This window comes from Oryctolagus cuniculus, unplaced genomic scaffold (genome assembly GCF_964237555.1).
Source record: "Oryctolagus cuniculus unplaced genomic scaffold, mOryCun1.1 SCAFFOLD_55, whole genome shotgun sequence".
Classification (NCBI taxonomy): Eukaryota; Metazoa; Chordata; class Mammalia; order Lagomorpha; family Leporidae; genus Oryctolagus; species Oryctolagus cuniculus.
Genome location: NW_027208214.1, coordinates 234,456 through 258,794, shown reverse-complemented (window position 1 = coordinate 258,794; position 24,339 = coordinate 234,456). Strand labels below are relative to the sequence as shown.

Sequence of the window (24,339 nt, the reverse complement as noted above, 5' to 3'; positions counted from 1 at the left end):
AAGGACAGAGATATCCTAGTACAGGAAGCTCATAGAACCCCCAATAAACATGACCAAAAGAGATCCTCACCACGACACGTGGTAATTAAACTTACCACAGTGAAACATAAAGAAAAGATCCTAAAATGTGCAAGAGAGAAACGTCAGATTACTCTCAGAGGATCTCCAATCAGACTCACAGCTGACTTCTCATCAGAAACCCTACAAGCTAGGAGGGAATGGCGAGACATAGCACAGGTGCTAAGAGAGAAAAATTGCCAGCCCAGAATATTATATCCTGCCAAGCTCTCATTTGTGAATGAAGGTGAAATAAAGACCTTTCATAGCAAACAGAAATTGAAAGACTTTGTGGCCACTCGTCCGGCCCTGCAAAAGATACTTAAAGATGTGCTACACTCAGAAACACAGAAACACGGCCATCAATATGAAAGAAGGGAAAGGAAGAACACCTACCAGTAAAAGAGCATGGGAAGCTCAAAGCATATACTAGAAAATATTTCCGGGAAAATGGCAGGGCAAAGTCACTACGTATCAATTGTCACATTGAACATTAATGGTCTGAATTCTTCAGTTAAAAGACACCGTTTAGCTGACTGGCTCACAGAACACAACCCAACTATTTGTTGCCTACAAGAAACACATCTCTCTAACAAAGAGGCATGCAGACTGAAAGTGAAAGGTTGGAAAAAGATATTCCATGCCAACAGAAACCAAAAAAAAGCAGGTGTAGCCATATTAATATCAGACAAAATAAACTTTAATACAAAAACTGTTAAGAGAGACAAAGAGGGACACTATATAATGATTAAGGGTTCAATTCAACAGGAAGATGTAACTATTATAAATGTATATGCACCTAATTACAGGGCACCGGTCTATTTAAAAGATATGTTAAGGGACTTAAAGGGAGATTTAGATTCCAATACAATAGTACTGGGGGACTTCAATACTCCACTCTCAGAAATAGACAGATCATCTGGACAGAAGATCAACAAGGAAACAGCAGATTTAATTGACACTATTGCCCAAATGGATCTAACAGATATCTACAGAACTTTCAACCCTACATCTACAGACTTCACATTCTTCTCAGCAGCGCATGGAACCTTCTCTAGGATTGATCACATACTAGGACATAAAGCAAATCTCAGCAAATTTAAAAGAATTAGAATCATACCATGCAGCTTCTCAGACCACAGCAGGATGAAGCTGGAAATTAGCAACTCAGGAAACCCCAGAAAGTATGCAAACACATGGAGACTGAACAACATGCTCCTGAATGAACACTGGGTCATTCAAGAAATCAAAAGAGAAATCAAAAACTTTCTGGAAGTAAATGAAGACAACAACACAACATATCAAAACTTATGGGATACAGCAAAAGCAGTATTGAGAGGCAAATTTATAGCAATAGGTGCCTATATCAAGAAATTGGAAAGGTACCAAATAAATGAGCTTTCAGCGCACCTCAAGGACCTAGAAAAACTGCAGCAAACCAAACCCAAATCTAGTAGGAGAAGAGAAATAATTAAAATCAGAGAAGAAATTAACAGAATTGAATCCAAAAAAAAACATTACAAAAAATCAGCCAAGCGAGAAGCTGGTTTTTTGAAAAAATAAACAAAATTGACACCCCATTGGCCCAACTAACTAAAAAAAGAAGAGAAAAGACCCAAATCAATAAAATCAGAGATGAAAAAGGAAACGTAACAACAGACACCACAGAAATAAAAAGAATCATCAGAAATTACTACAAGGACCTGTATGCCAGCAAACAGGAAAACCTATCAGAAATGGATAGATTCCTGGACACATGCAATCTACCAAAATTGAACCATGAAGACATCGAAAACCTAAATAGACCCATAACTGAAACAGAAATTGAAACAGTAATAAAGGCCCTCCCAACAAAGAAAAGCCCAGGACCAGATGGATTCACTGCTGAATTCTACCAGACATTTAAAGAAGAACTAATCCCATTTCTTCTCAAACTATTCAGAACAATCGAAGAAGAGGGAATCCTCCCAAATTCTTTCTATGAAGCCAGCATCACCTTAATCCCTAAGCCAGAGAAAGATGCAGCACTGAAAGAGAATTACAGACCAATATCCCTGATGAACATAGATGCAAAAATCCTCAATAAAATTCTGGCCAACAGAATACAACAACACATCAGGAAAATCATCCACCCAGACCAAGTGGGATTCATCCCTGGTATGCAGGGATGGTTCAACATTCGCAAATCAATCAATGTGATTCACCACATTAACAGACTGCAGAAGAAAAACCATATGATTATCTCAATTGATGCAGAGAAAGCATTTGATAAAATTCAACACCCTTTCATGATGAAAACTCTAAGCAAATTGGGTATAGAAGGAACATTCCTCAATATAATCAAAGCAATTTATAAAAAACCCACAGCCAGCATCCTATTGAATGGGGAAAAGTTGGAAGCATTTCCACTGAAATCTGGCACCAGGCAGGGATGCCCACTCTCACCACTGCTATTTAACATAGTTCTGGAAGTTTTAGCCAGAGCCATCAGACAAGAAAAAGAAATCAAAGGAATACAAATCAAGAAGGAAGAAGTCAAACTATCCCTCTTTGCAGACGATATGATTCTGTACTTAGAGGATCCAAAGAACTCTACTAAGAGACTATTGGAACTCATAGAGGAGTTTGGCAAAGTGGCAGGATATAAAATCAATGCACAAAAATCAACAGCCTTTGTATACACAAGTAATGCCATGACTGAGAAAGAACTGCTAAGATCAATCCCATTCACAATAGCTACAAAAACAATCAAATACCTTGGAATAAACTTAACCAAGGACGTTAAAGATCTCTACAATGAAAATTACAAAACCTTAAAGAAAGAAATAGAAGAGGATACCAAAAAATGGAAAAATCTTCCATGCTCATGGATTGGAAGAATCAACATCATCAAAATGTCCATTCTCCCAAAAGCAATTTATAGATTCAATGCAATCCCAATCAAGATACCAAAGACATTCTTCGCAGATCTAGAAAAAATGATGCTGAAATTCATATGGAGGCACAAGAGACCTCGAATAGCTAAAGCAATCTTGTACAACAAAAACAAAGCCGGAGGCATCACAATACCAGACTTCAGGACATACTACAGGGCAGTTGTAATCAAAACAGCATGGTACTGGTACAGAAACAGATGGATAGACCAATGGAACAGAATTGAAACACCAGAAATCAACCCAAACATCTACAGCCAACTTATATTTGATCAAGGATCTAAAACTAATTCCTGGAGCAAGGACAGTCTATTCAATAAATGGTGCTGGGAAAATTGGATTTCCACGTGCAGAAGCATGAAGCAAGACCCCTACCTTACACCTTACACAAAAATCCACTCAACGTGGATTAAAGACCTAAATCTACGTCCTGACACCATTAAGTTATTAGAGAACATTGGAGAAACCCTTCAAGATATTGGCACAGGCAAAGAATTTCTGGAAAAGACCCGGGAGGCACAGACAGTTAAAGCCAAAATCAACTATTGGGATTGCATCAAATTGAGAAGTTTCTTTACTGCAAAAGAAACAGTCAGGAGAGTGAAGAGACAACCGACAGAATGGGAAAAAATATTTGCAAACTATGCAACAGATAAAGGGTTAATAACCAGAATCTACAAAGAGATCAAGAAACTCCACAAAAACAAAACCAACAATCCACTTAAGAGATGGGCCAAGGACTTCAATAGACATTTTTCAAAAGAGGAAATCCAAATGGCCAACAGGCACATGAAAAAATGTTCAAGGTCACTAGCAATCAGGGAAATGCAAATCAAAAGCACAATGAGGTTTCACCTCACCCCGGTTAGAATGGCTCACATACAGAAATCTACCAACAACAGATGCTGGCGAGGATGTGGGGAAAAAGGGACACTAACCCACTGTTGGTGGGAATGCAAACTGGTTAAGCCACTATGGAAATCAGTCTGGAGATTCCTCAGAAACCTGAATATAACCCTACCGTTCGACCCAGCCATCCCACTCCTTGGAATTTACCCAAAGGAGTTTAAATTGATAAAGAAAAAAGCGGTCTGCACCCTAATGTTTATTGCAGCACAATTCACAATAGCCAAGACCTGGAACCAACCTAAATGCCCATCAACGGTAGACTGGATAAAGAAATTATGGGATATGTATTCTTTAGAATACTATACCGCAGTAAGAAACAACGAAATCCAGTCATTTGCAACAAAATGGAGGAATCTGGAACACATCATGCTGAGTGAAGTAAGCCAGTCCCAAAGGGACAAATACCATATGTTCTCCCTGATCGGTGACAACTGACTGAACACCAAAAAGGAAACCTCCTGAAGTGAAATGGACACTATGAGAAATGGTGACTTGATCAGCATAGCCCTGACTGCTAATGGACAACTTAATACATTATCCCTCATAGTATTTTTTTTTTGTCTGTTCTACTTAATATGACTGGTTTAATTCTGTAATTATCACACAGTTATTCTTAAGTGTTGAAAATTAACTGAAATGTGATCCCTGTTAAACATAAAAGTGGGAATAAGAGAGGGAAGAGATGTATAATTTGGGGCATGCTCGGGCTGACTTGCCCCAATTGGTAGAGTTGGAAACATACTAGGGGATTCCAATTCAATCCCATCAAGGTGGCATGTACCAATGCCATCTCACTATTCCAAGTGATCAATTTCAGTTCACAATTGATCATAATGAAAGGACTAAGAGTCAAAGGGAGCACATAAACAAGTCTAGTATCTGCTAACACTAACCGATAGAATAAATAAAGGGGAGAGTGATCCAACATGGGAAGTGAGATACTCAGCAGACTCATAGAATGGCAGATGTCCTAAATAGCACTCTGGCCTCAGAATCAGCCCTAAAGGCACTCGGATCTGGCTGAAAAGCCCATGAGAGTATTCCAGGCATGGAAAGCCAAGACACTCTGGCAAAAGATCTCTGTGAGTGAGATCCCAGTGGAAAGAACAGGTCTTCAAAGAGGGAGGTGCCTTTCTCTGAAGGGAGGAGAGAACCTCCACTTTGACTATGACCTTGTCTAAACAAGATAAGAGTCGGAGAACTCAAGGGGCTTCCATAGCCTTGGAAACTCATGACTGGTGCATAGGGAGATTACTGATACCATAAACAGGAGTGTCAATTTGTAAAGTCAACAACAGGAGTCACTGTGCACTTACTCCTCATGTAGGATCTCTGTCCTTAATGTGCTGTACACTGAGGCTTAATGCTATAACGAGTACTCAAACAGTATATTTCACTTTGTGTTTCTATGGGGGTGCAAACTGTTGAAATCTTTACTTAATGTACACTAAACTGATCTTCTGTTAAAAAAAAAAAAAAAAGAAAAGAAACTATCAATTCCCAACTTGACTCTCACTGGGATTAAACATGACAATAGGTCTGATCTGATTTCATCATCATTTAAAAAAAATCATCTATTATTTTTCACTTTATGTTTCTGTGTGGGAACAAACTGTTGAAATCCTTACTTAAGGTATACTAAGCTGATCTTCTGTATACTAAGATAATAAAATGAATCTTGATGTGAATGGAAGGGGAGAGGGAGTGGGAAAGGGGAGGGTGGTGGGTGGGAGGGACGGTATGGGGGGGAAAGCCATTGTAACCCATGAGACGTACTTTGGAAATTTATATTCATTAAATAAAAGATAAAAAAAAATAAATAAATAAAAAAAAATTAAAAAAAAAAAAAGAAAACGAACAATCCAGTTAAGAAATGGGTAAAGGACTCGATCAGGCATTTTTCAAAGGATGAAATTCAAATGGCCAACAGACACCTGAAAAATACCCAGGATAATAGCCATCAAGGAAATGAGAACAAAAACCACAATGAAGTTTTCCCTCATCACAATTAGAACAGCTACTATATTAAAATCAATAAACCATAAATGTGAGTGAGGACGTCAGGGAAAAGCTGGGAATGTAAACTGGTACCGCCATTGTGGAAGACAGTATGAAGATACCTCAGAAATCTGAAAACAAATCTACCATATGACCCAGCCATCACACTTCTGGGAATTTACCCAAAAAATGAAAGCAGCATATGAGAGAGTTTATCTGTACCCCTATGTTTAATGCAGCTCAATTTGCAGTAGCTAAGATACAGAATCAAGCCAGATGCCCATCAACCAATGTTTAGATAAAGAAAATGTGGTACATATAAACTATGGAATGCTACTTAGCCATAAAAAACAATGAAATTTTGTTGGTTGCAACAAAATGGATGCAACTGGAATCCATTATACCTAGTGAAATAAACCAGTCCCAATGAGAAAAAATGTTTCCCATGATCTGTGGTAACTAACAGAGTACAAAAATTTAATGTATATGAGTGAAATGGACATTTTTTGGTTTGATTATTGTTTACAGCTCTTGTCTCTACCTTTGAAGAACAGTGTTTTGTTTGTTTCTCCTTCTTAGTGCTTGTTACATGTGACTTGTTATTACTTGTGTTAGTGGGGGGTTAAGCTTATGATTATAAAATAAACTGAAAGTAAGTCACTGCACAAATTAAAAGAAAGAGTAAGAAAGGAATGATAAGGGAGGGTAGAGTAGGAAGTATCACAATGCACCTAAATCTGCATGTGTGAAATACATGAAATTTACTCAACTTTTATAAGTTTAAAAATTATTTTAAAAACCCAAAGTACTGAGTTTCTTAAAAAATGTTAAAACTATCACTCCTTCAAATGTCACTTAACTACTGGCAATGTTGGTTATTTTTTCATCCCTAACTTCCCCCAAATAACTGCAAGTCATATAAGATCAGAAGCCATTTCTCCCTTTCATACCTTACGTCATCCCTCACTCCATCCCAACACCAATGGTGGTATTTCAATATGTATGGTCACTAATACATTCCACAGCAAGTAAAGTAAATGTATTCCTAAAACTTATTGAGATTTTCCCGTATGCTTTATTTTAAGCACTTTAGAAAGATTAGCTGCTTTATTTCTCACGTTTATCCTAGTAATTGCAGCTTTTAATGCCTCCATTTTACACATGAGGAAACAGAGTAATTAAGTAACCTAAGGAACAAGTAAATGACAGAGGCAGAATGAAAACCCAGGTGGTTGAGTCCAGGTTCCATGCTGCTACTCCACATGGGCTCTGAAGGGGCCTATTTATTGAACTCTGTAACTGCGTGGCCAAGTTCCTACAACCTGAATTCTGATTTGGAAGAACTCAGAGGAGCAGTGACGAGGAGGCAGACATTGAAGGGGAAACACCCGCAGCCATGAAGCTGGACCATGTCTTCTGTGACAACGACAGCAACTTCCACACTTCCAGAAGAACGACCCTGATCCCAGAACCCTGACAGAAGAGGCAAAGCAGCTTCAGAGAGCAGTGAGTTGTCTTTGAGCCAGGTGATTAAACCCCTCTGATTTTGCTGGCCCTAATCATAATCCAACTGGTCCAGATGCTACCCCCTGTGCAAGCCTAAGCTGGGAGCTTTCTGAGGAATGCCTGGGCCTCAGAGAACATGGCCAGGAGCTTCCCAAAGCCTGTGAATGGAGGCACAATCCTGACAGTGCAGACCTTGGCTCCTGCCATCAAAAACAGTGCAGTGCCCACTGCCCACCAAGACAGTCCCTGGGGCCAGCACCAACAAGGAGTCTCGCTGAGTATCAGAGGCAAGAAATAGGAGGCAACAGCCATGCAGGTGACAAACAGGCAAACAGGAGTCCATTTTCCTTCCTTCTGACCAAGCTACCCTGAATATCCTTGTCCAGAAATGAAGTGAGTCCCAGCCACCTACAGCCAGTCTTCAAGGGGAGGGTGATGGTGCTGTGGGAAAATTCCCTGTGATGAGACTCCAGAGTGCCCCTGTCCTGGCCACAGTGACCAAAAAGCTTAGTAAAACCAAGGGCCAGCGGACCAGAGTCCCTTCCTCAGGGAACCCAAAACCAAAGACCTGGAGCTCAGACAATAGTGAGAAGAGCAGAAACAGTTCTTCAGGGAGGGAAGGGCCCCAGATAGCCAACTCAGCCCCCAGCTTGGGTTCAAACCCTACTGGGAGGGAGTGAATTATAGACAGTAACCCTAGGCTTATCCTGACCTGTTCTCTGGTGTCAAAGGCTACTCCCAGGTTAGACATCAACCTTCCAGTTCCCTCTACACTGGACACCAGATTCCCTAGACATCAAGCAGCAGACTCAGTCCCAACAAGCAACAGGGATCATGTTTCCCAGTGCAAGTAGAAAAGAGGCCGCATGAAGCACCACAGCTCAGAAGCCCAAGAAGTGGGTCATGGGCCTCTGAAGCACAATCCTTCTAATCAATAGTTCCCACCACCTCCTGGGAAAACCTAGTCCGTGAGTAAAACCAGATGCAGGCCTTGGTGGGCAAGGTCCTGATGGAGTTGCTGAAGCAGGAAAGAAACGGCCATGGACATCACCAAGATCAGCAAGAATGATCGCAGGAGCTGCAAAGCAGGAGCTTCCTGGGTCCTGTTGGCAACGAAGGCCCCTGGGAGCAGGCAGAAGCAGAAGCCAAAGACTGAGGAAGGTGGAGATGGTGCTGGTTCCCAAGAAAATGCCTCTAGGACTTCCAAGGGGAAACAAAAAAGCAGTGCAAGTGGTAATGGCAAAGAAAAAAATGAAACTCCAGAGTGCCTGGGAGTGCCTGACTCCCATGGATCCAAGGGCAAGCCATAAGGGGATTTGGGAATGGTGAAGATTAAGGGTGGAGGTCAAAGCAACCTGAAAACAAGGAGAAGCAATCTAAGAAGGAAAGACAAAGGACAGCACAAAATGGAAAAGAAGAAAGCAAAAAGAAAACCTTCATCCAACATCCCCAAGACATCATCCAGGAGAATAAGGAGATGGCAGACAAGTAGGAGTTGTGAGGGGTCTGTGGCACAGGTGCATAACCAAGTGGGGAGCATCCTCATGTCTACGGGCTGGAACTACATTTTTAACTCCAGTCTCTCACAGCAAAGTCTGGCCAGCCCCAGGGGCTGGATGCTGGACACGCTAGTGAGCCTGAAGGGAGGCTGCTGCAATATGAAAGTGTGTCCTGATCCCTTGACCTTACCCTACTTCTCCTAACACAGAATGTTTTGTACAGATGTGCTCAGTGGGTGAGTGTGTGTGTGTGTGTGTGTGTGTGTAGTTGTCAAAGCCAACGTGCCCAAAGACCTCAGGACTTCCCATTACCCTGTTTTACTTTGTCTCTGACAGGTCCTCAGGATTTCTCCTTGGTTTCAGTTTTACCATTGTGTTTTTTTTTAAGAAATTGGAAAAATCATTAAAAGAAAAAAAGCATTCAATACATTTGTCTACCTGAACATTAGAGCTCAACAACACAGCACATTGTAAAGAATCACTTGCTTGAACTCACAATTTTTTGGCTGATGATGGGGAGCTGTGACTTGCTACCACCACCCAGAATTGCAAGAGAGTATCATAACACAGATTATGAGCAATGGAAAAATCACAATTAAAACTGTGAAAATGGCTTCCATTGAATATGCATAAAATCTGTTCTGTGTATCAGGCACAGGAATGGAAACACATGTAGCCCATATGCACATGCAAGTGGAAACACTGGGAGGCCTACAGGGTCTGCACACACAGGGTTTGGAAAGAGAAGAGGAAATCCATGGGCTGGGATAGATACAGGAATTATAGCCTTAAGTGACTATATTAGAATAAAATACTAAAATCAATCATCACAATTCCCTTTTAACAATTAAAAAGAAAAAAAAAAAACAAGAAATTACATAAAATAAAGACGAGCAAAAAGATAATAGGAGATATGAAATGCTTTTTTTCGGTTTTCTTTATACTCAGAAGATTAACCCTACAGTAAGTAAAGAGTTCAACAAATAGTATGAGGAGAAAAAAATTCCTCAACTACAGAGACAAGGGCTATAAACAATCATCAAAGCTCAAGATGTCAATTTCACTCCTACAGATTACATTTTAGATGTTCTGTTAGTTATGACAGATTAGGGAAAACACAGTATTTGTCTTTTTGGGACTGGCTTATTTCACTAGGGATAATGGTTTCTAGTTGCATCCATGTTGTTGCAAAAGACAGGATTTCATTTTTTTTTACCACTGAGTAGTATTCCATAGTGTATAAATGCCATAATGTGAAATGCTTATTAAAAATTACCACAAACATGGATATACTTTTTAATGTTAACAAAATTAATAAACCATGAGTAAAAGTAATTAAGGAAACACAGGGAAAAGTAACACTAATGTTCAGTTTCAGGTAGTAAAACAAGTCTTTACAGAGAATATAGCCTAGTCAAGATGCTAGAAAAAAAATTTTTGTAAAACTCAGGAGTAAAAATTTGACCAGAGATAATAATCTACTACATTTTGGAAATCAAATTCCCACAGCACAAATATAAATTTCCCAAATCCAATATAACAAATATAAAATAGAAAAACTCTAAATTAAACTAAGCAAATTGAATCACAATTTAAAGACTACCAACCAATAAAAAGTTACAGAAACAAAATTTAAGTTTTAGAAATACAAAATATTCCAAACATTTAAGAAAAAAAAAACAGACACACTTATATTTCCCAGACATGCCAAGGTAGAAATAAGCACAGAAAATATTCACATATTTTAGAAACCAGAATTACATTGATTATAATGCAAAGTGATCAGAATGTGAAATATGAATTAAGTATAAGCCTGTCTTTTAAAAACACATGCATATCTCCTTAGTAGTTTTATAATAAATGAAATACATATGAAAATAAAATCAATAACAAGTGAGATAGAAGAAAAATGCAAGAGGTGGTAACATTTTGAACCAGCCATGTAGATTGTCCAGGAAGTTGAAAATTTCAAGAAAATCATATGACCATTTAGATTGAATGTTGAAACGCATTTAAAAAATCAGCATGTAATTAAAAAAAAAACTTACTTTTTTTTAGTAAAAATAAACTGTGGCTTCCTTACTCTGATCAAGGTTGTTTAAAAGGATCCTACAACAAACAACACAATTAATACGGGATCATTGACAGATTTCTCCCTTTAGAAACCTAGACCAGCTGACTCCACTGTCTCCAAATTCATCTTTTTTTATTCCATCCGCATTTATTCCAAATAGAATTAATATATTTATACTGGAAAGTCAGGCAGATGAAATTCACATATGCACTTGTCTGCATTAGCATAGAGTTAGTGAACCTAAGAATCCTCAATTCCAGGCTGTGGTACATTTCTTTCTGTTTTTTGTTGTTGTTGTTGTTTGTTTTTTGTTTGTTTGTTTGTTTGTTTGTTTTTTGTCTCCAGCTTCTTACTGGAGGAGTAGTCGGGGGAGGAGGAAAAAGAACAAAAGGAAAAAATAAGGTGTAAAGATCAATTTCTAAGCAATAAAATCTCAGTATATTGGAGATCTTTATTTAGAGAGAATCCATAAAATCTAAAAACAAAAACTGATAAATGAATTGAACAAGCTTTCAGGAAAGATCAATATCTTTAAAATCCACTCGATTACCAAGCACTGGCAAGAAACAAATAGAAGATATTAAAGGTCAGTAGGCAGAGTGGAAAACATATATTGACAGGAGGGAAAACAAGGCTTCAATTATGTGATGCCTTTAAGCATTCTTCAAATCAATATTAAAACATGATACAAACGGCCCAACAGAAAAATGAGCAGAAATACAAAGCGAAAGCCCCTAAGCCAAGAAGCAGAATTTTAACTCACCTGAAGCAGGTGACCGCCAGCTGCAGCCAGGATCCGCCTGCGAGAAGCATGGGGAGACCCCGGGGGCGACCCCAGCGGGTGGCAGGTGCACCACGCGGAGAGAAGCCCAGGAGGAGGGCAGGGGGCCGCTTCCCACCTCTCCTGATTCACACCAAGCACAGACCAGTTAGGGAGCCATTCCTTGGAGGATGCTGATTGGCTGAGTCTTTTGTGACGCTGTGTGCGCCCCCGTCCAATCAGGCACGGTGATGTCATCACGCGGGATCTTGACATCACAGTGGTCTTAGAGTTCCTAGGCAGAGCGAGGTCCTAGGAGAGTGCTGCGCTGTTGAGAAGCTAAAGAGCCAAGTCGGGGTCTGAGCTCTCCACCTTCACAAGCTGGGAGTCACCGGGTACCTAGGAGCTGACGACCGCGACATGGTGAGTGTGTGGGCCCGGGGGTTCCCCACAGTGGGGAAGCGGAACCAGTGGAAGCTGCCTGGGATCGCGGACCCCTTCCCTGACACCCGGGACCCCCGACGCCACGCCTCTTCACTGGTACCCGGGAACGTTGACGCCCGGTCCCTCCCTGGCACCCAAGAACCCCGACCCGTTCCCTGGTACCCGGGACCCCCGACATCCGGCCCCCTCCCTGGCACCGCGGATCCCCAGAGCCCGGCCCCTTCCCCGATGCCCAGCCCCTTTCCTAGCACCCATGACCCCAGACGCCCAGCCCCTCCCTGGCACCCTTGACCCCCGATGCCCGGCCCCTCCCTGTCACTCGGGATCCCAGACACCCGTCCCCCTCCCTGTTACCTGGGACCTCCTACCCACTCCCTGGCACCCGTGACCCCAGACACCCCGCCTCTTCCTGACGTCCAGTATCTCCCTGCTTCCCACTGCCCGAACGCCCGCCCTCTTCCAAGACAAACGGGACCCTGGACGCCCGACCCTCCCTGGCACCAGGAACCCTGACGCCCAGCGCCTCCCTTGCACCCGGGACACCCGATGTCCCGCCCCTCCCTTTCACTTGGGACCCATGACGCTCGGCCTCCATTCTTGCTCCCAGGACCTTGATGCCCGGCCCTTTCCCTGGCACCAGGGACCCTCGACGCCCAACCCTCCCTGGCACCAGGGACCCTGACGCCCAGCCCCTCCCTTGCACCAGGATCCCATGACGACCAACCTCCATCCTTGCACCCAGGACCCTGATGCCAGCCCCTCGCTGGCACCCGTGACCCCCGAGCCCAGCCTCTTTTCGGGCACCCTGGACCCCGGATACCCAGCCCCTTACCTGGTACCCGGGACCCAAATCGCCCGGCTCCCTATTGGGCCCCAGGATCCCTGACACATGGACCCCTCCTTGAAACCCATGGCCCCTGAAGCCCAGCCATCCCTGGCACCCAGACCCCTGACGCCCGACCCCTCCCTGGCAACCGTGGCCACGATGCCCGGCCCCTCCCTGTCTCTCAGGACCCCAGACGCCCAGCCCCCTCCCTGGCAACCGAGATGCCTGATCACTTCTCTGTCACTGGGACCCCTGATGCCTGGCCCCTCTCTGGCACCCAAACCTCAATGCCCGACACCTCCCTGGCACCCAGGACACCCAGGCACCTGGGACCTCGATGCCCGGCCATACCAGGACACCCAGGACCCATGACACCCAGCCTTTCCCTGGCACCTGGGACTGTCCACGCCCGGTCCCTCCCTGGCACCCGAGAACCCCGACCTGTTCCCTGGTACCTATGACCCCCGATGTCTGGGCCCTCCCTGGCACCTCGGATCCCCAGAGCCCGGTCCCTTCCCTGATGCCCTGCCCTTCCCTGGCACCCGGGACCCCTGATGCCCAAATACTCCCTGGCACCCGAGACCCCCGACCCCCTCCCTGGCACCCGTGACCCCCAACGCCCGGCCCCTCCCTGGCACCCGGGACCCCTGACACCCAGCCTTTCCCTGGCACCTGGGACTGTCGACGCCCGGTCCCTCCCTGGCACCCGAGAACCCCGACCCATTCCCTGGTACCCATGACCCCCCATGTCTTGGAACCTCGGATCCCCAGAGCCCAGTCCCTTCCCTGATGCCCTGCCCTTCCCTGGCACCCGGGACCCCTGATGCCCAAATACTCCCTGGCACCCGAGACCCCCGACCCCCTCCCTGGCACCCTGGACCCCTGACGCCCAGCCCCTTCCCTGGTACCTGAGACCCAAATCACCCGGCTCCCACCTGGACCCAGGGATCCATGACACCTGGACCTCTCCTTGAAACTCATGAACCCCGACGTCCAGCCACCTCCATGGCACCCATGACACCCGACGTCCGGCCCTCCCTGTCACCTGGACCGACCCCTGAAGCCCGACCCCTCCCTGGGACCCCCCAACCCCCTCCCAGGCACTCGTGACTCCTGATGCCAGGCCCCTTCCTGTCTCTCGGGACCCTAGACGCCCGACCCCTCCCTGGCACCTTGGACACCTAACGCCCAACCTCTCCCTGGCACCCGGGACTCCCGACCCCCTCCCTGGCACCTGTGAACCCTGATGCCTGCCCCCTCCCTGTCAATGGTACCACAGAAGCCCAGCCCCTTTCTGGTACCCAGAACCCCTGATGCCTGGCCCCTTCCCTGGTACCCCGGACCCCTGACTCCAGTCCCCTTTCCAGGTACCTGGGACTCCCATCACCCAGCTCCCTCTGGGCCCCGTGAAACCTGAAAACTTCCCTGACACCTGTTACCTGCAATGTCCGGCCCCCTCCCTGGCACCCGTGACCCCTGACACCTGCCCCCCTCCTTGACACCCGGGAACCCTGAAGCCTGGCCTCCCCCAAGGCACACTAGAACCCCAACTCCCAGCCCCTTCCCTAGTACCCGGGACCCCCATCGCCCAGCCCCCTGTTGGGCCCCAGGATCCCTGATGCATGGACCCCTCCTTGAAACCCATGACCCCCAAAGCCCAGCTGTCCCTGGCACCCAGACCCTGATGCCCGACCCCTCCCTGGCACCTGGGACCCCCAACCCCTCCCTGGCACCAGTGACCCACGATGCCCGGCCCCTCCCTGTCTCTCAGGACAGCAGACGCCCAGCCCCCTCCCTGGCACCCAGAACATTAACTCCTGGCCTCTTCCCTGGTACCCGGGACCCATGACCCCTTCCTTGACACACGGTACCCCTGACGCCCAGCCCCCTCCCTGGCACACAGGACCCTCAACACCCGGCCCCTCCTTGACACCCAGGACCCCTGACGCCCGGCCCCTCCCTGGCACCTGGGACCCTTGACCCGTTCCCTGTCACTCAGGACCCCCGAGGTCTGGCCCCCTCCCTGGCACCCAGACCCTGACACCCAGCCCCTCCCAGGCACCTGGGACCCTCGAACCCCTCGTTGGCACCCGTGGCCCCAGACATCCAGCCCATTCCCTGACACCCTAGACGTTGACGCCCTGCCTCTTCCCTGGCACCCGGGACCCTCAATGCCCAGCCCCTCCCTGGCACCCAGGACCCCTGATGCCCGAACGCTACCTGGCATCCAGGACCCCCAATGTCCGGGCCCCTCCCTGGCACCCCTGATCCCCGACGCCCAGCTCCTTCCCTGACGCCTGGCTCCTTCCCTGGTACCCAGGACCCCCATCAACCAGCCCCCTCCGTGTCTCCAAACCCCTGATGCCTGGCCTCCTCCCTTGCACCCTGGACCCCTGATGCCCGGCGCCTTCCCTGGCACCAAAGAACCTCAACACCCATCCCCTCCCTGGCACCAGGGACCACTGATGCCTGTCTGCTCCCTGACACCTGGGACCCCCGACCCCTTCCTGGCACCTGGGACCCATGTTGCCCGGCCCCCTCACTGGCACTCACAAACACTGGGCCCAGATCCTTCCCTAGCACCTGGGACCCTGATGCCTGGCCCCTCCCTGGCACCCGGGACACCCAACCACTTCCCTGACACCCGAGACACCTGATGTCCAGCTCCCTAACTGGCACCCAGGACCCCCAACACCCGGCCCCCTCCCTGACACCCAGGAACCCTGCGGCCGGGCCCCTTCTGTGGCACCCAGGACCCACGAGGCTCTGCCACCTCCCTAGCACCCAGGACTCCCACCACCGGCCCCTTCCATGCAACCAGGACCCCGACGCTGGGTGCCTCCCTGGCACCCGGGACCAGTGACCCCCTCCCTGGCACCCATGACCTCAAAGTCTGGCCTCCACCCTGTCTCCTGTGACCCCCGAAGTCTGGCCCCCTCCCTGGAACTCCAGACCCCCAACGCCCAGCCCATTCCCCGACACCCAACCCATTCCCTGGTACCTAGGACCCACACCATCCGGCCCCTTACCGGGCACCCGGGACTCCCGACCCCTCACTGTCACTGGGGACCCCAGACACCAGGCCCCCTTACTGGCACTGGGGACCGTGACGCCCAGCCCCTTCCCTGGCACCCAGGACCCTTGACACCCGGCCCTCCCTAGCACCTGTGACTCCTGATGCCTGACCTCCATGTCACTTGAGACCCCCGACTTCCGGCCCCTTCCCAGGCACCTGGGATCCCTGACACCCAGCCCCTTCCCTGAAGCCCAGCCCTTCCCTAGTATCTGGGACCCCCATCGCCTGGCCCTCTCCCTGTCTCAGGGGACCCCAGAAGCCCAGACCCCTCCTGGTCATCCAGGACACCCGACATCCAGCCCTTCCCTGTCACTTGGGACCCCAGACGCCAGGCCCCCTCCCTGTTACCCGGGACACTTGACCCCCTCCCTGTTTCCCGGGATGCCCGACCCCCTCCTGGCGCCCATGACCCCGGACGCCCAGCCCCTTCCCTGACACCCAGCATCTCCCTGGAACCCAAGAATCTGATGCCAGGCCTCTTCCCTGGCAACTGGGACCCTCAACGCAAGGCCCCTCCCTGGCACCCAGGACCCTGACACCCGGCCTCTTCTCTGGCACCTGGGACCCTTGACACCAAACCCTACCTGGCACCCAGGACCCCTGACGCTTGGCCCCTCCCTGGCACCTGGGACCCCTGATGCCCAAACCCTCCCTGTCACCTGAGACCCCTGACCCCCTCCCTGGCATCCATGACCTCCGATGCCCAGCCCCTTCCCTGGTACCTGGGACCCAAGTCACCTGGCTCCCTCCTGGGACCAGGGATCCTTGATACCTGGACTCCTCCTTGAAACACGTGAACCCCAACGCCCAGCTATCCCTGGCACCCAGACCCGATTCCCGACCCCTCCCTGGCACCTGGGACACCCAACCCCCTCCCTAGCACCCATAGCCCCAACACCAGGCCCCTCCCTGTCTCTCAGGACCCCAGATGCCCAGCCCCCTCCCCGGAAACCGAGATGCCTGACCACTTCCCTGTCACCAGGACCCCTGATGTCTGGCCACTCTGGCACCTAGACCTCAATGCCCGACACCTCCCTGGCACCCAGGACCCCCAATAACCTCCATGGCTCCCAGGACCCCCGACTCCTGGCTCCTCCCTGTCACTTGGAACCCCAGACACAGCCCCCTCCCTGACACTCAGAACCTCCAACACCATCCCTGGTACCCAGGACCCCCAACGCCTGGCCCCCTCCCTGGCACCCAGAACCCTCAATGCCCGACCCCTCCCTGGCACCTGGAACCTCTGACCCTTTCCCTGGCACCAGGGACCCCTGACACCCGACCCTCCCTGGTACCCAGGACTCCTGATGCCCGGTCCCTTCCTTGGCACCTTGGACCCTCATCGCCTGGCTCCCTACTGGGCCCCAATCCACAATGCCTGGCCTCCTCCCTGACGTCTGGCCACTTCCATGGCACCCGTGAACCCTGGCGCCTGGCCCCCTCCTTCTCACCCAGGAACCCTGACACCCAGCCTCCCCCGGCACCCTGGACCCCCAATGCCCAGCCCCTTCCCTGGTACCCAGGACCCCCATCGCCCAGCTCCCAAATGGGCCCCAGGATCCCTGAAGCCTGGCCCCTCCTTGACACCATGACCGCTGGCCCCCTCCCTGGCATCCAGGATACTCGGCGACCGGCCCTTCCCTGGCACTCGGGACCCCTGACACCCGGCCCCTCCCTGGCACCTTGGACCCCCGACGCCTTGCCCCTCCTTGTCACTTGGGACCGCAGATGCTCGGCCCCCTCCCTGGCACCCCTGACTCCCTATGTCCGGCCCCCTTCCTAGCACCCAGGGACCCTGCCGCCCAGCCCCTTCCACGGCACCCAGGACCCCCGAGGCCCAGTTGCTTTCTTGGCACCCAGGATTCCCACCGCCTGGACTCTTCCCTGGTACCCAGGACCCCCAATGCCCGGCCCCCTTTCTGTACCTGGTACCCCAACGCCCAGCACCTCCCTGGCACCCAAGACCCCCGACCCCCGACCCCCTCCCTGGAACCCATGACCCCCAAGACCTGGCCCCCTCCCTGCACCCGGGAGCCCGACGTCCAGCCCTACCCTATCCCTGGCAACCTGGACGTTGACACCCAGCCCCATTCCTGGCACCCATGACCCCTGACACCTGCCCCCCTCCTTGACACCTGGGAACCCTGACGCCCGGCCTCCCCCCAGGCACACTGGAACCCCAATGCCCAGCCCCTTCCCTGGTACCCGGGACCCCCATCACCCGGCTACCTATTGGTCCCCAGGATCCCTGACGCATGGACCCCTCCTTGAAACCTGTGACCCCCAAAGCCCCGCCGTCCCTGGCACCCGGGCCCCTGATGCCCGACACCTCCCTGGCACCCGATACCCCCAACCCCCTCCCTGGCACCCATGAACCATGATGCCCAGCCCCTCCCTGTATCTCAGGACCCCAGATGCCCAGCCCCTCCCTGGCACCCGGAACATCGACTCCCGGCCTCTTCCCTGGTACCTGTGACAAATGACCCCTTCCCTGACACGTGGTACCCCCGATGTCCGGCCCCTCCCTTGCACCCAGGGACCCCTGATGTCTGGCCCCTCCCTGGCACCCAGGACCCTGATGCCAGGCTCCTTTCCTGGTACCCGGGACCCCTATCACCTGGCTCTCTCCTGGGCTCCAGGATCCCCAACACCTGGCCCCTCTTTAACACCGAGAACCCCTGAGGAATGGCCTCCTCCCTGGCACCCTGATGTCCAGCCTCATCCCTGGTACCATGGACGTTGACACCCAGCCTATTCCTGGGCACCAGGGACCCTCGACACCCTCCCTGGCACTCGTGACCCTGCCGCCATGCCCTCCCTGTCATTCGAGGCCCCCGACATCTGGCACTCCTGATCCCCAATTCCTGGCCCCTTCCCCGACGCCCAGCCCCTTCCCTGGTACCTGGGACCCCCATCGCCCGGCACCCTCCCTGTCACTCGGAACCCCTGACGGCCAGTCTCCTCCCTTGCAGCTGGGACCCCCGATGCCCACCCCCTTCCCTGGCACCCAGGACTCAAATCGTCCGGCTCCCTCCTGGGCCCAGAGATCCCTGACGCCTGGACCCTCCTTGAAACCCGTGACCCCCGACATCCGGCCTCCTCCAAGGCACCCGGGATCCCTGATGCCTGACTGCTACCTTGTACCCGGGACCCCCCAAACCCCTCCCTGGCACCCGTGACTCCCAACACCTGGCCCCCTCCCTGGCAACCCTGATCCCCAATGCTTGGCCCTTTCCCTGATGCCCAGCCCCTTCCCTGGTACCTTTGACCCCCATCGCCTGGCCCCCTCACTGTCTCTCAGGACTCCAGAGCCCAGGCCTCTCCTGGGCACCTGGGACCCACATCGCCCGGCCCCCTCCCTGTCACTCGGGACATCTGACGCCCAGTCTCCTCCCTTGCACCTGGGACCCCTGATGCCCAGCCCCTTCCCTGGCACCCAGGACTCTCGACACCCATCTCCTCCCTGGCACCCAGGACCCCTGATGCCTGTCCCCTCCCTAGCACCCAGGACCCTCAATGCCTGACCCCTCACTGGCACCCGAGACCCCTGACCCCCTCCCTGGCACCTGTGTCCCCGGACACCCAGCCTCTCCCTGGCACTCGTGACCCTGACACCTGCCCCCCTCCTTGACACCCAGGAACCCAGATGCCCAGCCTCCTCCCTGGCACCCTGGACCCCCGACACCCAGCCCCTTCCCTGGTACTCAAGACCCAAAAGCCCGGCTAACTCCTGGGCCCAGGGATCCCTGACACCTGGAACTTTCCTTGAAACCCATGAACCCCGATGTCCAGCTGCCTCCATGGTACCCGTGACACCAGATGCCTGGCCCTCCCTGGCACCCGGAGCCCTGAAGCCCGACCCCTCCCTGGCACCCGGGACCCCCAACTCCCTCCCTGGCACCCGTGACTCCCAATGCCAGGCCCCTGCCTGTCTCTTGGGACCCTAGATGCCTGGCCCTCCCTGGCACCTGGGACCCCTGATGAACAAACCCTCCCTGGCACCCGAAACCCCCAATGCCCGGCCCCCTCCCTGGCACCCGGGACCCCTGACACCTGCCCCCCTGCTGGACACCCGGGACCCCAGACGCCCAACCCCTCCCTGGCACCCAGGGCCCCCAACCCCTCCCTGGCACCTGTGTCCCCCAACGCCCGCCCCTCCCGGTCTCTCGGGACCCCAGATACCCAGCCCCTTCCAGGACCCTGACCCCACAATGGTACCCAGGACGTCGACGCCCAGCCTCTCCCTGGCACCCGGGACCCATGATCCCTTCCCTGACACCTGTGACCCCCGACGTCCGACCCCTCCCTGGAACCCTGGACCCCTGACCCCCTCCCTGGCACCTGTGACCCCCAACACCCAACCCCTCCCTGGCACATGGGATGTCGACACCCGGCCTCTTCCCTGGAAAACAGGACCCCTGACCCCATCCCTGACACCTGTAACCCTTGACGCCCGACTCCTCCCTAGCACCCAGGACCCTCGATGCCCTGCCCCTCTCTGGCACCCAGGACCCCTGAACCCTTCCCTGATACCTGTGACCCCTGATGCCTGGCCCCTCCCTAGTAACCAGGACCCCTGATGCTTGGCCCCCCCCAGCACTTAGGACCCCGACCCCTTCCCAGACACCTGGGATCCCTTATGCCTGGAACCCTCCCTGGCACCTAGGACCCTCGAAGCCCGGCCCCTCCCTGGCACCCAGGACCCCTGACCCCTTCCCTGACACCTGTGACCCCTGATGCCCGGACCCTCCCTGGCAACCAGGACCCCTGATGCTTGGCCCCCCCGGCACTTCGGACGCCTGACCCCTTCCCAGACCCCTGGGAACCCCTATGCCTGGACCCCTCCCTGGCACCCAGGACCCTCGAAGCCTGGCCCCTCCCTGGCACCCAGGACCCCTGACGCCCAATCCCCCTCGGCGCCCAGGACCCCTGACACCCTACCTGGCACCCATGACCCCCGACACCCGGCCCCTCCCTGTCACTTGGGACTGCAGACACCGGCCCCCTCCCTGATACCCGGGACCCCTGAAGCATGGCCCAATCCCTGGCATCCTGGACCTATGACGCCACGCCCCTTCCCTGGTACCCAGGACCCCCATTGTCTGGCTCCCTCCTGGGCCCCACGATCCCGAGCATCTGGCCCCTACTTAACACCCAGGACCCCTGACGCCCAGCCTCCTCACTGGCACCCATGACCCCCAATGCCCAGCCCCTTCCCTGGTACCCGGGAACCCCAATGCCAGCTCCCTACTGGGCCCTGGGATCCCTGACACCTGGACCCTCCTTGACACCCGTGACCCCTGAAGCCTGGACCCCTCCGAACCCAGGACCCTCAATGCCTGGCTCCTCCCTGGAACCTGGGACCCCTGGCACCCAGCCTCTCCCTGGCTCCCAAAACCCCAACGCCCAGCCCTTCCCTGTCACTTGGGACTGCAGACGCCTGGCCCCCTCCCTAGCACCCATTACCCCTGATTTCTGGTCCACTTCCTGATGCCCAGGACACCCGCTGCCAGGCCCCCACCCTGGCACCCAGGAACCCTGCTGCCTGGCCCCTTCCGTGGCACCCTGGACATCCAAGGCCCGGCCGCCTCCCTGGCACCCAGGACTCCCACCGCCCAGCCCCTTCACTGGTACCCAGGACCCTTGACACCCGTTCCCCCCCTGCACCTGGGACCTCGATGGCCAGCCCCTCCCTAGCACCTGAGACCCCCGACCCCCTCCCTCGCACCTGTGGCCCTGATGTCTGGTCTCCTCCCTGGCACCCATGACCCCCGAAGTCCAGCCCCCTCCCTGGTACCCCGGGCCCCTGATGCCCAGCTCCTTCCCCGATGCCCAGCCCCTTCCCTGGTACCGAGGACCCTCACCGCCCGGCCCCTTCCTGGGCACCCAGGACTCCCAATGCCCGGCCCCTCCCTATCAATTGGGACCCCAGACGCCCGGCCCCCTTACTGGCACCCGGGACTCATGACCCCAGGCCCCTTCTCTGACACCTGGTACTCCAAAGCCCAGCCTCTTCCCTCGCACCTGGGATGCCTGACACCTGGACCCTCCCTGTCAACTGGTCCACAATGCCTGACCCCTCCCTGGCACCCAAGACCCTCGACCCCCTCCCTGGCACCCATGACCCCTGATGCCTGGCCCCTTCCTGTCATTCAAGACCTCTGACGCCTGACCCCTTCCCTGGCACCTGGGACCCCAACGTCTGGCCTCCTCCTTGGCATCCGGGACGCACGACAACTGGCCCACTTCCTGGCACCCCGGACCCCAGACGCCCAGCCTCTTCTCTGGTACCTGGGACCCCCATCGCCCTGCTCCCTTTTGGGCACCAGGATCCCCGACGCCTGGCCAATCCTTGGCACCTGGGACCCCCAAGGCCCGGCCCCTCCCTGTCACTTGGGACCTCAGACACCCAGCCCCCTCCCTGGCAACCGAGATGCCTGACCACTTCCCTGTCACTGGGACCCCTGACGCTGGCCCCTCTCTGGCATCTGTGACCCCTGACATCTGGCCCCCTCCATGGCACCCATGAACCCTGGCGCCTGGCCCCCTCCTTGTCACCCCAGAACCCTGACACTCAGGCTTCCCCTGCACCCTGGATCCCCAACACCCAGCCCCTTCCATGGAACCCGGGACCTCCATCACCTGACTCCCTCCTGGGCCCCGGGATCCCCGACCATGCCTGGACCCTCCTTGATGCCCAAGACCCCTGATGCCTGGCCTCCTCCCTGACACCTGGGATCCCCAATGTCCGGCCCCCTCCATGGCACCCATGAACCCTGGCGCCTGGCCCCCTCCTTGTCACCCCATAACCCTGACACTCGGCCTCCCCTGGCACCCTGGACCCCCAATGCCCAGCCCCTTCCCTGGTACCCGGGACCCCATTGCCTGGCTCCCAGCTGGGCCCAGGATCCCTGATGCCTGGCCCCTCCTTGACACCCAAGATGCCCAGCCTCCTTCCCGGCACCCTTGACCCTGGACGTTGGCCCTCCCTGTCTCTTGAGACACCCGACATCCGGCCCCTACCTGGCACCCCTGATCCCGGCTGCCTGGCCCCTTCCTGACGCCCAGCCCTTTCCCTGGTACCCAGTACCCCCCTTGCCCAGCCCCCTCCCTGTCTCTCGGGACCCAGGAAGCCCAGGCCAATCCTGGGCACCCAGGACCCCCAAAGTCCAGCCCCACCCTGTCACTCAGGGCACCTGATGCCTGGCCTATTCCCTTGCACCAGAACACCTGATGCCCAGCCCCTTCTCTGGCATCCAGGACCCTCGATGCCCGTCTCCTCCCTGGCACCCGGGACCCCTGATGCCCATCCCCTCCCTGGCATCCAGGACCCTCGATACATGACCCCGGCCTGGCACCCAGGATCCCCGACCCCTTCCCTGGCACCTGTGACCCCTGACACCCGGCCCCTCCCTGTCATTCGGGACCCCAGACGCCCAGCCCCTCCCTGGTACCCAGGACCCCTGACCTCTTCCCTGATACCTGGGACCCTCGTCGCCTGGCTCTATCCCTGGCACTCAGAAACTCTGGGCCCAGATATTTCCCTGGCACCCAGGACCCTCCGACGCCCGACCCCCTCCATGGCACCCATGACCCCAGATGTACGGCCGCCTCCCTGGCACTCATGACATTGCCGCCTGGCCTCTTCCCTGGCACCCGAGACCCTCGACGCCTGGCCCCTCCCTAGCACCTGGGATCCCCAACCCCCTCCCTGGCACCCTTGACCCCAGATGTTGCCCCTCCCTGTCACTTGACACACCCATCTGACCCCTACCTGGCACCCCTGATCCGAGACACCCAGCCCCTTCCCAGTGCCCAGCCTTTTCCCTGGTGCCCAGTACCCCCGTTGCCCAGCCCCCTCCCAGACTCTTGGGACCTCAGAAGCCCGGGCCAATCCTGGGCACCCAGGACCCCCCAAGTCCAGCCCCACCCTGTCACTCGGGACACCTGACGCCTGGCCTATCCCCTTGCACCGGGACCCCTGACACCTGTTCCCTTCCCTGGCACTCAGGACTCTTGATGCCCATCCCCTCCCTGGCACCCAGAACCACTGATGCCCATCCCCTCCCTGGCACCCAGAACCACTGATGCCCATCCCCTCCCTGGCACCCAGGACCCCTGAAGCCCAACCCCTCCCTGGCCCCTGGGATCGCTGACCCCCTCCCTGGCACCTGTGACCCCTGATGCCTGGCCCCTCCCTGGGACCCCAGATGCCCAGCTCCCTCCCTGGCACCCGCAACCCCTGAACCCCTCCCTG

At 53.7% G+C, this 24,339-nt stretch overlaps 2 long non-coding RNA genes across 2 annotated transcripts in view; one reads left to right on the top strand and one right to left on the bottom strand.

Moving 5' to 3' along the window:
- The window catches only part of LOC138847940 (uncharacterized), a 78,786-nt gene extending 66,650 nt beyond the window's left edge, over positions 1-12,136 (bottom strand). Inside the window, exon 1 of the long non-coding RNA XR_011385810.1 lies at positions 11,740-12,136. This is a non-coding gene — a long non-coding RNA (uncharacterized lncRNA). The remainder of the gene's footprint in view (positions 1-11,739) is intronic.
- The window catches only part of LOC103346806 (uncharacterized), a 104,284-nt gene continuing 91,843 nt past the window's right edge, over positions 11,899-24,339 (top strand). The window contains exon 1 of the long non-coding RNA XR_011385811.1: positions 11,899-12,159. This is a non-coding gene — a long non-coding RNA (uncharacterized lncRNA). The remainder of the gene's footprint in view (positions 12,160-24,339) is intronic.